Source organism: Acanthochromis polyacanthus, chromosome 20 (assembly GCF_021347895.1).
Source record: "Acanthochromis polyacanthus isolate Apoly-LR-REF ecotype Palm Island chromosome 20, KAUST_Apoly_ChrSc, whole genome shotgun sequence".
Classification (NCBI taxonomy): Eukaryota; Metazoa; Chordata; class Actinopteri; family Pomacentridae; genus Acanthochromis; species Acanthochromis polyacanthus.
Genome location: NC_067132.1, coordinates 9,803,494 through 9,817,570, shown reverse-complemented (window position 1 = coordinate 9,817,570; position 14,077 = coordinate 9,803,494). Strand labels below are relative to the sequence as shown.

The window sequence follows — 14,077 nt, the reverse complement described above, 5'->3', positions numbered from 1 at the left end:
GTAAATAGCGTCTTCAAACAGGCTGGACCAGAGAGCAACTAGGGGCATGATTGGCTGAGGACTCTCTTATCCCGCCCACATTTTACCACAGAGGCTTCTGTTGCTGTCTATCAAGTATAGCCACGCCCCCTGGCTCCGCCAACTTTAACGATTTATTTAAAATTCAGTATTGATTTATTTTAAGATCGGCCACCTGATCTCTCATTTTGACCATGAAAACTAACAGGAAAAAAAATCCTGAGCTGTAGAACATCAGTCTATCAAATTTTATTTTCTCCAAAAATGAATTGGGGTGTATGGAGCAAAAGCTGTTTGGAGCCAACCCTAGCGGACGGCGTGATATTACAAGTTTTTGACACTTCCGGGCTGGCTTCAATTCTGGAGCCAGATGCTACGTCCATTATATATACAGTCTATGGGAGAACTGCAGGAATACACGCCTCAGTGGCGATGCACGTGCATGCCCCACAGTCCCCATGGTTTCGCCACAAAATAAAAACAAACAGGCTTAGGTATTGAATTAAAAAAGTAACAAAAACAGAAGTTGTTGATTTTGTTTGATTTCTCAGTCTTTAAACATTTTTCTATGTGTTTTACAACGGCAAAAGGAAAAAAGGAAACAGCTATTTAGTTTGCTGGATTTTATTTTGAAAGGAAAAAAATCAAAGATCAAGCAATATGGATTTGTCCCATTATTCTACTCAGAACATCTGTAGCTTAGGTGATATTAACCTTTTTCATCTGAGGACATATAGGATGTTTGTAATAATGAGTTAAATAGCTCTCAGCAGATTTTGTGACCTTATGCATCCGAATGATGTCTAGCCACAAACAAAAACTCTCCAATCTTAAGCAAATATTATTAGTAAGAACAGAACGAACGTATGGGTTGTGTGAAATGAATAATGGATAGATAGTTAAATAAGAATGTTCTTAGCCTGCTTTCACCGTTTTTTCTTCCCAAAATATAGATAAAAAATAGAAACATTTAAATTGAAAGTCAACTGAACAAATTATACAGTGAATACATTTTTTTCCCTTACCAAAAACAAACAAAATGTGTGTTAGTTCAAATTGAAAATCAAATGATTTAAACTAATCACACAGATTATTGAGGTTTATCAAATGAGCAGTTAATAACATGCGTATGTGTGGTTATGTGCTACAGAGGGCTTCTTAATCAGATCTTTGTGAGAAATGGGCTGACTCCAGAGGAAAAGGCCAGAGTAGAAGTTCTTCAGCATGAGCAGTCAATTGCTGCCAGGACCCAGATAAACCAGATCAGGAAGGCCCGAATTTCTTTGCCAGTTACAGAGTTTGAGAGAGTCAGCATCATGATATATATTGTGAGGCAATAACTAAAATTGCATTTAAGAGTTAATACTAGTGCTTTTATTACCTGCTTAAATACAAAGTTGGTATAGCAAGTGACATATGACAGTTTATTCTCTTGTAGTGTTCCAGAGAATATTAAACAAGTTAATCCTGTTGTCTGTGTTTTGCAGTTTATTTCAAAAAACACCATTTTGAATGAACATGTTAAAAAGAAAATGTTCAGAAAATTCACAAACAAAGCAAAAAAAAAAAAAAAAAAGAAATGAATTTTTCAAACAGTATTCTCCAAGCACTTAATATTCTCTTGAGACTGACACTTGAGATAATGTTGTAAGTAAAAATTGTGCCTTATGAAGGAAAGCAGCCTAGTTTTGTAGCAGTTTTGTTGTGGTTGGTGTTGTTTTGAGTTCTTGTTAAATCTACTGAAGAGATAGAAAAAATATTAAAAGTTATTAATAATACATGTACTTGATTTTCATGATTTTTTCCCCTTTACACTAAAATAAATCTTTGCAATTATATTGATGTGGTATTGAAACATCAACACAAAAAAATCTGACTTGGGGCACTTTCTAAAATGCCTTAAGTTTTGGCCAAGTAAGGTTTTACATTTGAGCAACAATAAAATAGAGGGATCATAATGGGCATTATTTCCACCAGATGACCTCATATTTGCTCTGAATTAATAGAATCTCATATATATTGTGTTTTAGTGAGTTTTAAAACACATTTGAATACGTTTATTGACACTATAAATTGGATCTTAAAAGTTCAGGCTCAGGATTTTTTCTCACTTTAAGCCCTGCACATGACAATTTAAGACCAATTCTTCTCTACGGCGCTGAGGTGTGGTTGCTGATGAAGAGAAGGTCAGAGCATGAGAGTATTGAGATTCATTTATAGAGTCGCCAGATGAGACAGAATAAGAAATGTGAAAATGCAGCACAACACGAGGGTTAAACTTATTTTGAGTTTTCTTGTAAAATTCAACTCAAAACAAGATAATTTCAAGATTGTTTGACTTAACAGGATATTTAAGATGCATTGTCTCAAAACAAGTCAGTCTATATTGCTGAAATGTCACGAGCTAAGAGAATTTGTCTTAAATCAAGTAGGATGAGACACTGGAGCTACAGCCTCAAATTAGCAAGTAGATTAACACAAGAGCTTAAAAAAAGCCTTGCAATTAATGCGTGCACAAATACATAGCTGTAGCTTTAGATAGAAGACGGTAATTGTATTATTATTATTTCAACTATGTGTATGTATTAAATTCAGAATGTGTTTCCCCAGATGGCCACTAGTAAGCGTTGTTCAGTGAATTGAGTCCATTGAAAGAGACATGTCAGCCAAGACATCCCAACTGTGTCCTGAGCCTTCAGCATCTCATCCAGATCTCATCCACCAATCACACCTTATCGTGGTGAAGCTTTTTCGCCATCTCAGCAGCCAAGACCAGAAAATGGTACATAGATATTTAAACTGCAGCATGAAGAAAGCAAGAAGAACATTTTAACCATCAGGGATGCTGTTGGACAAGGTGAAATGTGGAGTCCCAGGTCACCACTTTGAGATCCAATTTTAGGTCTGAGCAGAACAGAATTACAGATGTGTACAACTGTATGTGTGGCTTGTTGGTCTAGGGGTATGATTCTCGCTTTGGGTGCGAGAGGTCCCGGGTTCAAATCCCGGATGAGCCCTCACTTTAACATCTGAAGCTCACAGAGATCTAAAAATAACAATTGATGCCTCATGAGAACCTGAAGTTGTTGGGTTTTCCAACACAGTCAGGACAAAAGCAGCACCAATCTTGTCACAGCAAGTCAGATTACCAGCAGCTGGTACAAAATAATCTAATCAAGACAAAAAACACGACATATATAGAAATGATACCAACAACAAATCAACTGTATATCTGCAACTGTACTGACATTTGACCACCACATTCTAATCAGTCCATGACTTTCATCCAAGTGAATAAAAGTCAAATCTAAAGAAACCCTCTGAAGATTCCTGTCACTTTGTGTTATTGGGAATGGGAGGTTCAGACAGACAATTCGAAAACAAAATGCTTGTGGTCTTGATTGTCACTGGTGTGGATTATAAACAAGAAGTCAGCTGTTCCATACCAACAAAATAGCATACATACAACAAAATATGTCATGTTTTCTGGTGAAGCTGAGAACATTTAAGGATTTATTATCATATCGAGAACCTCTGACGCTCACAGGGATCTAAACATAACAATTAAGTTCAAGTGAAAACCTTAAGGTGCTGGGTTTTCCAACAGTGCTGTGACAAAAATAACAATTCTTGTCATAACTAGTCAGATTCACAGGAGCTTGTACAGAAGAATCTAATCTACTTGCTTGCAAAAATCCAGACTGACTTTATTTATGTATTAATACAAATAAAGGCAGTCTGACATTGTGATGATAGGAGACGATTTCTAAAAGGAGGGGCTAACGAATGCAGCTTGAATGAGAAAGAACCAATCAGCGTAACACGGATGTGACGCACAAACAAATCGACCTTGAAGTCCATGTAGTCCAAACAATAATGGCATGCAGCCGAGAAAGCGTCGTGGTGAATGATTACTGCCGTTTTTGTCACAAATATCTGCGAATACATGGGGTGCTCTCAACTACAACACTTATTTTTGAAAAGGCTACGCAACAAAAGACTCCTTCCAAACGATTAGCGGTGTTAGGAATAACTTTGTTAATGTTTGTGTTTGGTTATGGGAGGTGCGCAGGTGTTTTATGGGTAATCCAGGCACTGAAGATGATGCAGCATTAACTAAAGCCTCCCGTGCTATGATTGGTCGTACCAAACTGTCCTGGGAGGGAAACGTGATTCAATTCGTCCAAGGCCAAACTGATTCTCCTGTATCTCCTAACATGGAAATAGGAGATTACATGGAGATTCAGTTTGGATTTTCCAAGCTACTAATCTACATAAAAACAAAATGGATTTGAACATGATACCAACAAACAAAGCAAGATTAACATATAAAATACTCCACCAGAGGGCGCTGTTGGATCAGAGAAAGCACGCAGCTCCAAGCCGCCACATCACCACTTTGAACAGTTCAGCTGCAGCTGTTTGGAGCTCAGAATTACAGATGTAAACAGCTGTATGTGTGGCTCGTTGGTCTAGGGGTATGATTCTCGCTTAGGGTGTGAGAGGTCCCGGGTTCAAATCCCGGACGAGCCCTGCTGTTGATCTCTGAATCCTATGGAAATCTACATATCACAATTAACTTTGACCGAAAACCTTAAATTGCAGGGTTTCTCAACACAGTTGTGACAAACGTGGCACAAACCTTGTCACAGGTAGTTACTCTCTCAGTAGCTTGCATCGAAAAAGTTTGACCAGCTCCTGGCATAAAGCAAAACCCAGGATGTGTTGCACAAATATAAATTTTAAATTTAATTTCTGAGGAAAACAGAAATTTGCAGGGATTTAAAATGCAACATTACACTTCACACTCATGCATTAGAATGTACTGAAAAGCCAGAACCTATTTGAACAAGAAGTCAGCTGCGTACCCATGCACACCTATAAACTGTAACTCTATACTATCCTTGCTTGAGTCTAAGTGAACATTTGAGTCAAATCTAAAGAAATCCTCTGAAGATTCCTGAGATTCCTATGATTTTGTGTTTGTTGGAATTGGACAGTTGTGCAGACAGAGAACCCAAACGCAAAATGCTACTGGAGTATCAACAAGAAATCAGCTGTTCCATACTGACTACAGAATACCATACATACAACAAAAGATGTTCTTCTGTGCTGCATCTACCTCTGATATCGCAATAGTTTATCTATAAGAACACTTAAATAACAACATAAAAAAAAACACTTGGTCAACAAAAAGACAATAATAATTTATATGTTTTTCTTCAGATTGTAGTAATTACACCTCTCATCACTACATACCCCTTTTTGTACTGTACTTGTATATTTGAACTTGCTACTTCAGTTTAACTGATAAATGACTGCCTTTTGTACATAGGTTTATCACGGCACTCGGCAGAGACATGAACTCAGACCGCAGAGAGGACAGATGGTTTGAGAGAGCAGTGACGGAAGTCATCTATGTCAAGTTGGAACAGCCATCTCTAAACAGACGGGGAGGTCAACAACAGCACTTATAATGCAGCGATAAGGTCTCTCTACACAAAGTTTCACTATCATTAACATATTGAGTCACTCTTGACATGGCAGATTCATGTCTGTTGTAAACTGGCAGATCCACCACCATGATTGCTGTCGTTATTGTTGGACCACCTGGATTCACAAACATTCCCACCTTGAAGTACATGAGTCCTGGATCATTCATGGGCCATGGGCATGTGAACTGAAAAACTGAAGCTACTTTAAAAATCTGTAACTCCTCATCAGTGAGTTATAAGTGAAGAAGCCTCTTGAATGAGATAATCTAAACGAGAAGTCCAGTTGATTCCTGCTGAAGGTAAGGGGATTACCATGGATGAGAGAAAATCTGTACAGACATATGAAGTGTGGAGGTTCATATAAAGGGAACATATACAGCTTTCACCACAGTTTAACAATTCAATTGCAGCACTTTGCTGCATGGAATTACAGATGTGAATGACTGGATATGTAGCTCATTGGTCTATTGGTATCATTCTCGCTTAGGGTGCGAGAGGTCCAACCTTCAAATCCTGGATGAGCCCTAACTTTTGAAATCTAAACAGAACAACTAATTTCAATCTGAAACAACTGGTGTTCTCAACTGTGCTGTGATAAAGGTAGCACAAAACTTGTGATAGCCAGTCAAATTCCCAGTAGCTGCTACAGAGTAACCTATACTACACGTAAAACGGAAGATATTTGAACACCATATCAACAAGAAATCAGCTTTTTTTCATTTGAGCACCAAATTCTAATCAGTCCACGCTTGAGTCTGGAGTCTAGAGTCTATTGCAGTACAAAACATTCCTACATTCACAAGAATAGGTGGTAAACGTTCCATCCACAAATCAAATGCTGAGGTCTCTCATTGAGAGAGAATAGTATGATTAGAAATAATAAAATGATTATTTGAATTCTTCTTTTCCTGGGAACAGGATGAATGTGTGATCAACAACCCAAAAACGAAAATCTTAAATCCTTCAACTGTGATATGTAAAGGTTGAAATCAATATGGAACTTATCAGCAAGATTTGGGAAGACCAGCAGGGCTGGGCCACGGCGATGCACATTTACAAAACTATAGATAATTTGTGAAACATCCCACATTTAAATCTTGGACAAGCACATTGTATATACTTTCAGGATGTGTAAATGTCTCTGGGGCCAAACTTTCTGGGAATCAGTGTTATAATACACAGCAAGGGGAATCCATAAAATCCCTCACCAGAGGGTGCTGTTGGGTCAGATAAAATGTGGAGCCCCAAGTCGCCACATCCCCACCTTGAACACTTCAATTGCAGGTCTTTGCACATAGAAATGCAGATGTGAACAGCTGTATATGTGGCTTGTTGGTCTAGGGGTATGATTCTTGCTTAGGGTGCGAGAGGTCCCGGGTTCAAATCCCGGACGAGCCCTCCCTTCAGCCTGTGAGTGACGTACTAACCAAAATATTTGTATAAAATGTATCTCAAACAGAGCTGTCTTATTTACTGTGTCAAAGCGAGAAAAATATTTCAGATAAACTGGATTCTGTCTGCCACAGTCAAAACTGTCAGAATGTAGAACAGTGACAGGAGATACTGAACTGAAACCTCAGTTAAACAAAGTTGGTGCCAGATTTAATTAGATGTAATAATTTCTTTGGTATGAACTGTAACAGAGCTGAAGTAATCCTGTGACTCTGACCAGTGAACACAAGTTTCAGCTCATTTAAAACCTTCAACCACAACTAAGCTAATGGCAGAGCAACAGGTGCCTTGAGTTCTAACCACTCCATTATCACAGACTAACACAAAAGAAACACCAGTATGATCATCCATCCATCCATCCAACCATTCTCTATACACCGCTTCATTCTCACAAGGGTCGTGGGGGGTGCTGGAGCCTATCTCAGCTGACTTGGGCACCCTGGGACACCCTGGACAGGTCACCAGTCTGTCACACTACTCCACTGTGCAGCCCTATCAGTATGATCAATAAAACTAAAAAATGCATTGAACAAGAAGAGAAATAATGTGATTAAATCAAAGGGACACAAAGAGGTAGAGATGAGGGTATAGAACTGTACTCACCTGCATTTAAGAGGACTGTGTTTCAAATAGATCTCCTGAGGACTCTGGCTTATTCTGTTATGAACGTCTCACTGACATCGCTATAGTTTATCTATAACGACAATAAAAAAGGCATAAAAAACATTCAGTCAACAACCATGAAAAAAAAACAGTGTATGAAAAAAACAGAACAAATTTAGCTGTTGAGTTGGTTGGGTCTTTACCTCAAGTGTACTTGTGGCCAACTACATCTCACAAGTAGTTTTCTTTATTATAATTTCAAGTGAATCTTATTCATCACACCCTGTCAGACACACTGTATTCGAGACTTAAGTAAACACTGCAAACAGAGCACAAACAATAAAGAGGAAAAAAGAAGCTACATTCACGGCCTGTAGAGTTTAATCACAGACATTACGATATTCCATTCTCTACAAATCTCACTCACTTTGTTTTGCACGTTAACCTTCACACTATAAACATTGCACATATTTTCTTTTACCCTGTTTCTTCAGCAAATTATGTTTTTGCACTGTACATTTTATGTTCAGTATCGCCAAAGTTCATATGAGTAGATCTCAAGTTTTCTGTCTCAAAAAGAGGTGCACAAAATAAATGCTACAAAAAAAACTATTATCTGTAAATGCACTTTTTTGTATTGTTTGGTACAGTACTAAACTAGACTTGATTGTTGTGTCAAAACACCTCACATGACATGAACGAATCATGCTGACAGGGTGCCAGTTTATGAGATGGAATGTGAGGCAATACCACATCAACAATCTGAAATATTCTGTCAGCCCTGAAAACACATGTTGTTGACACAGAGACGTGTCCTTTCACAACATCTGTGGGTGAAAGGTCACATCAGATATGGTATGAATGATCTAAGCTGACACCAATAACTCGCTTACATCATACCTCGTATCTCAACTAAGATCAGGATTCATTCACAAAAAAAAAGAAACTCAAGAACTTCTTCAAGGCAAAGACGTCCTAAACCTTAAATTCTTTGTATTTTGCCCTCACAAACACACTAGCTCACCATACTGTTACTCTCAATGTCATTACTTTGGTGTTCAGCATTAATTTGACCATAAAATGGCCTCAAACTCACAAACAAGTCAAGTTTAATTAGACAGAAGCAGAGTTGTAGCTGTACTCGAAACCTAAGTTTGAATTTATCCACTAATTATGACAAAAATGATGAAGCCACAACATGGCAGTTTGAACAGTCCAATTTTAGGTCTTAGCTGGACAGAATTACAGCTGTGAAGGCACCGACATGTGGTTCATTGGCCTAGGCGTATGATTCTCGCTGAGGGTGTGAGAGATCCAGAGCTCAAATCCGGGACAAGCCCTTGCTTTAAACTACAATTCAATCAAACAATGAGTTTCACATTTGTACCAATATATGCAGGGCTTAAAACGCAAATGTGTCAACAACACCACAGATTCAGCTCAGTTGGAGGACAAAATTAAATGACATTACCTCACAGAAATGCCAGGTGTCACAAAAGAGTCAAACAAGTCATGATAACTCATACTCAAAAGGTCAAAGGTCAAATCTGGATGGACATGGGTTGTTGGAGGCACAAAACAGCAAAGCACTTTATTTGTACAGTACATCTGTAAAATAAAGTACATATACTGTGTTCTAGCACTGATGCCACAGTCACAGTGCAATTTGAATACAATAAATGAGCAAATTGATTGTCCCTGACTTCTTCTTGACACTGAAAGAGACATGTCAGTCAAGACAACCCAACTGTGTCCTGAGCCTTCAGCATCTCATCCAGATCTCATCCACCAATCACACCTTGTCGTGGTGAAGCTTTTTCACCATCTCAGCAGCCAAGATCAGAGAATTGTACATAGATATTTAAACTGCAGCATGAAGAAAGCAGGGCTGCACAGTGATGTAGTGGTTAGCACTTTTGCCTTGCAGCAAGAAGATCCCTGGTTCAAATCCTGGCCTGGGCCTGGGATCTTTCTGCATGGAGTTTGCATGTTCTCCCTGTGCATGCGTGGGTTTTCTCCGGGTACTCCGGCTTCCTCCCACAGTCCAAAAATAAGCTGAGGTGAATTGATAATTCTAAAATTGCCTGTAGGTGTGAATGTGAGTGTGATTGTCTGTCTGTATATGCAGGCCTGCAACAGACTGGCGACCTGTCCAGGGTGTCCCCTGCCTTCGCCCGAGTCAGCTGAGATAGGCTCCAGCACCCCCCGCGACCCCAGTGAGAATAAAGCGGTGTATAGAGAATGATGGATGGATGAAGAAAGCAAGAAGAACATTTTAACCACCAGGGATGCTGTTGGACAAGGTGAAATGTGGAGCCCCAAGTCACCACTTTGAGATCGAGTTTTAGGTCTTGGCACCACACAATTCAGCCCGATCTCACGAGGATTCGTGAAACTGTTACGTAAATTTTTGTTTCGGTTTCGTGCGCACCAACACGATTTCGTCATGTTTTTCGTGCCGCTCACCACGAAATGCGCACCAATGTATTTTAAACGGCGGACTTTTCGTGCCACCCAGAACGTATTTCAAACGAATGTGTATATTATATTTTTAATGTAAAACCATGGCGAATCCAACGCTATATTTTGCATGACATCGTCCCTAAACATAACCCTAACCATAATCCTAACCATAACCTAACCATAACCTAACCATAAGCCGGTGGTACACTTACCAATTTGCATAGGAATGTCAAGAATGTCCGGCGGCCGGCGGCCGCAAACGCGATCACACAAGCAGTATACGCCGATGGACAGCTGAGATCGTCATGAATCCGCTGGTATAAACCACTTTCAGCTGTGATTACCACAGCGGGTTTCGTTGTGAGCAACACGAAAAACATTTCGTGGTGAGCGGCACGAAAAACATGACGAAATCGTGTTGGTGCGCACGAAAAAGAAACAAAAAATTTACGTAACAGTTTCACGAATCCCCGTGAGACCGTGTTGCACAATTACAGATGTGAACAACTGTATGTGTGGCTCGTTGGTCTAGGGGTATGATTCTCGCTTCGGGTGCGAGAGGTCCCGGGTTCAAATCCCGGATGAGCCCTCACTCTAACATCTGAAGTTCAAGTTGTTGGGTTTTCCAACACAGCCAGGATAAAAGTAGCACCAATCTTGTCATAGCCAGTCAGATTACCAGTAGCTGGTACAAAAAACACAGCGTATTTGAAAATGATACCATCAACAAATCAACTGTATATCTGCAACTGTACTGACATTTGACCACCACATTCTAATCAGTCCATGACTTTCATCCAAGTGAAAAAGTCAAATCTGAAGATTCCTGTCACTTTGTGTTCTTGGGAATGGGAGGTTCAGACAGACAATTCAAAAACAAAATGCTTGTTTGTCACTGGTGCGGATTATAAACAAGAAGTCAGCTGTTCCATACCAACTATATAGCATACATACAACAAAATATGTCATGTTTTCTGGTGAAGCTGAGAACATTTTAGGATTTATTATCATATCTAGAACACAGCCCGATAGCCATATACGTAAAATGCTCCATTAGGGGTGCTGTTGTATCAGATGAAATGCAGAATTCCAAGATTCCACATCACCAGTTTGATTGGTCCAATATTAGGTCTGAGCAGCACAGAATTGCAGGTATGAACAGCTGTATATGTGGCTCGTTGGTCTAGGGGTATGGTTCTCGCTTAGCGTACAAAAAGTTGAATGAAAGTATGAATATATTGAATGAAAGTTGGAATATATGGAATGAAGGTACGAATATATGTAATGTTCAGACTTTCATTCCATATTTTCATACTTTCATTCAACATGCATCAACTTTCATTCAATATATTCATACTTTCATTATATATATCAATTTTCATTGAATATATGACAACTTACATTACTTTGTACCAGCTGCTGGTAATCTGAGTAGCTATGACAAGATTAAATGACATTACCTCACAGAAATGCCAGGTGTCACAAAAGAGTCAAACAGGTCATGATACCTTAAGGTCAAATCTGGATGGACATGGATTGTTGGAGGCATAAAACAGCAAAGCACTTTATTTGTACAGTACATCTGTAAAATAAAGTACATATACTGTGTTCTAGCACTGATGCCACAGTCACAGTGCAATTTGAATACAATAAATGAGCAAATTGATTGTCCCTGACTTCTTCTTGACACTGAAAGAGACATGTCAGCCAAGACAACCCAACTGTGTCCTGAGCCTTCAGCATCTCATCCAGATCTCATCCACCAATCACACCTTGTCGTGGTGAAGCTTTTTCGCCATCTCAGCAGCCAAGACAAGAAAATTGTACATAGATATTTAAACTGCAGCATGAAGAAAGCAAGAAGAACATTTTAACCATCAGGGATGCTGTTGGACAAGGTGAAATGTGGAGTCCCAGGTCACCACTTTGAGATCCAATTTTAGGTCTGAGCAGAACAGAATTACAGATGTGTACAACTGTATGTGTGGCTCGTTGGTCTAGGGGTATGATTCTCGCTTTGGGTGCGAGAGGTCCCGGGTTCAAATCCCGGATGAGCCCTCACTTTAACATCTGAAGATCACAGAGATCTAAAAATAGCAATTGATGCCTCATGAGAACCTTAAGTTGTTGGGTTTTCCAACACAGTCAGGACAAAAGTAGCACCAATCTTGTCACAGCAAGTCAGATTACCAGCAGCTGGTACAAAATAATCTAATCAAGACAAAAAACACGACATATATAGAAATGATACCAACAACAAATCAACTGTATATCTGCAACTGTACTGACATTTGACCACCACATTCTAATCAGTCCATGACTTTCATCCAAGTGAATAAAAGTCAAATCTAAAGAAACCCTCTGAAGATTCCTGTCACTTTGTGTTATTGGGAATGGGAGGTTCAGACAGACAATTCGAAAACAAAATGCTTGTGGTCTTGATTGTCACTGGTGTGGATTATAAACAAGAAGTCAGCTGTTCCATACCAACAAAATAGCATACATACAACAAAATATGTCATGTTTTCTGGTGAAGCTGAGAACATTTAAGGATTTATTATCATATCGAGAACCTCTGACGCTCACAGGGATCTAAACATAACAATTAAGTTCAAGTGAAAACCTTAAGGTGCTGGGTTTTCCAACAGTGCTGTGACAAAAATAACAATTCTTGTCATAACTAGTCAGATTCACAGGAGCTTGTACAGAAGAATCTAATCTACTTGCTTGCAAAAATCCAGACTGACTTTATTTATGTATTAATACAAATAAAGGCAGTCTGACATTGTGATGATAGGAGACGATTTCTAAAAGGAGGGGCTAACGAATGCAGCTTGAATGAGAAAGAACCAATCAGCGTAACACGGATGTGACGCACAAACAAATCGACCTTGAAGTCCATGTAGTCCAAACAATAATGGCATGCAGCCGAGAAAGCGTCGTGGTGAATGATTACTGCCGTTTTTGTCACAAATATCTGCGAATACATGGGGTGCTCTCAACTACAACACTTATTTTTGAAAAGGCTACGCAACAAAAGACTCCTTCCAAACGATTAGCGGTGTTAGGAATAACTTTGTTAATGTTTGTGTTTGGTTATGGGAGGTGCGCAGGTGTTTTATGGGTAATCCAGGCACTGAAGATGATGCAGCATTAACTAAAGCCTCCCGTGCTATGATTGGTCGTACCAAACTGTCCTGGGAGGGAAACGTGATTCAATTCGTCCAATGCCAAACTGATTCTCCTGTATCTCCTAACATGGAAATAGGAGATTACATGGAGATTCAGTTTGGATTTTCCAAGCTACTAATCTACATAAAAACAAAATGGATTTGAACATGATACCAACACACAAAGCAAGATTAACATATAAAATACTCCACCAGAGGGCGCTGTTGGATCAGAGAAAGCACGCAGCTCCAAGCCGCCACATCACCACTTTGAACAGTTCAGCTGCAGCTGTTTGGAGCTCAGAATTACAGATGTAAACAGCTGTATGTGTGGCTCGTTGGTCTAGGGGTATGATTCTCGCTTAGGGTGTGAGAGGTCCCGGGTTCAAATCCCGGACGAGCCCTGCTGTTGATCTCTGAATCCTATGGAAATCTACATATCACAATTAACTTTGACCGAAAACCTTAAATTGCAGGGTTTCTCAACACAGTTGTGACAAATGTGGCACAAACCTTGTCACAGGTAGTTATTTTCTCAGTAGCTTTCATCGAAAAAGTTTGACCAGCTCCTGGCATAAAGCAAAACCCAGGATGTGTTGCACAAATATAAATTTTAAATTTAATTTCTGAGGAAAACAGAAATTTGCAGGGATTTAAAATGCAACATTACACTTCACACTCATGTATTAGAATGTACTGAAAAGCCAGAACCTATTTGAACAAGAAGTCAGCTGCGTACCCATGCACACCTATAAACTGTAACTCTATACTATCCTTGCTTGAGTCTAAGTGAACATTTGAGTCAAATCTAAAGAAATCCTCTGAAGATTCCTGAGATTCCTATGATTTTGTGTTTGTTGGAATTGGACAGTTGTG

The 14,077-nt window shown here is 39.3% G+C and overlaps 6 non-coding genes across 6 annotated transcripts; all 6 read left to right on the top strand.

Moving 5' to 3' along the window:
• The first annotated feature begins 2,963 nt into the window (after positions 1-2,963).
• trnap-ugg (transfer RNA proline (anticodon UGG)) lies at positions 2,964-3,035 on the top strand. Its single transcript has one exon. It is a non-coding gene; the product is annotated as a tRNA-Pro (tRNA).
• A 1,444-nt stretch (positions 3,036-4,479) lies between these two features.
• On the top strand, positions 4,480-4,551 carry trnap-agg (transfer RNA proline (anticodon AGG)). Its single transcript has one exon. It is a non-coding gene; the product is annotated as a tRNA-Pro (tRNA).
• Positions 4,552-6,839: 2,288 nt separating this feature from the next.
• trnap-agg (transfer RNA proline (anticodon AGG)) lies at positions 6,840-6,911 on the top strand. The gene has a single exon. It is a non-coding gene; the product is annotated as a tRNA-Pro (tRNA).
• A 3,637-nt stretch (positions 6,912-10,548) lies between these two features.
• On the top strand, positions 10,549-10,620 carry trnap-cgg (transfer RNA proline (anticodon CGG)). Its single transcript has one exon. It is a non-coding gene; the product is annotated as a tRNA-Pro (tRNA).
• Positions 10,621-12,017: 1,397 nt separating this feature from the next.
• On the top strand, positions 12,018-12,089 carry trnap-ugg (transfer RNA proline (anticodon UGG)). Its single transcript has one exon. It is a non-coding gene; the product is annotated as a tRNA-Pro (tRNA).
• Positions 12,090-13,533: 1,444 nt separating this feature from the next.
• Positions 13,534-13,605, top strand: trnap-agg (transfer RNA proline (anticodon AGG)). Its single transcript has one exon. It is a non-coding gene; the product is annotated as a tRNA-Pro (tRNA).
• The last annotated feature ends 472 nt before the right edge of the window (positions 13,606-14,077 follow it).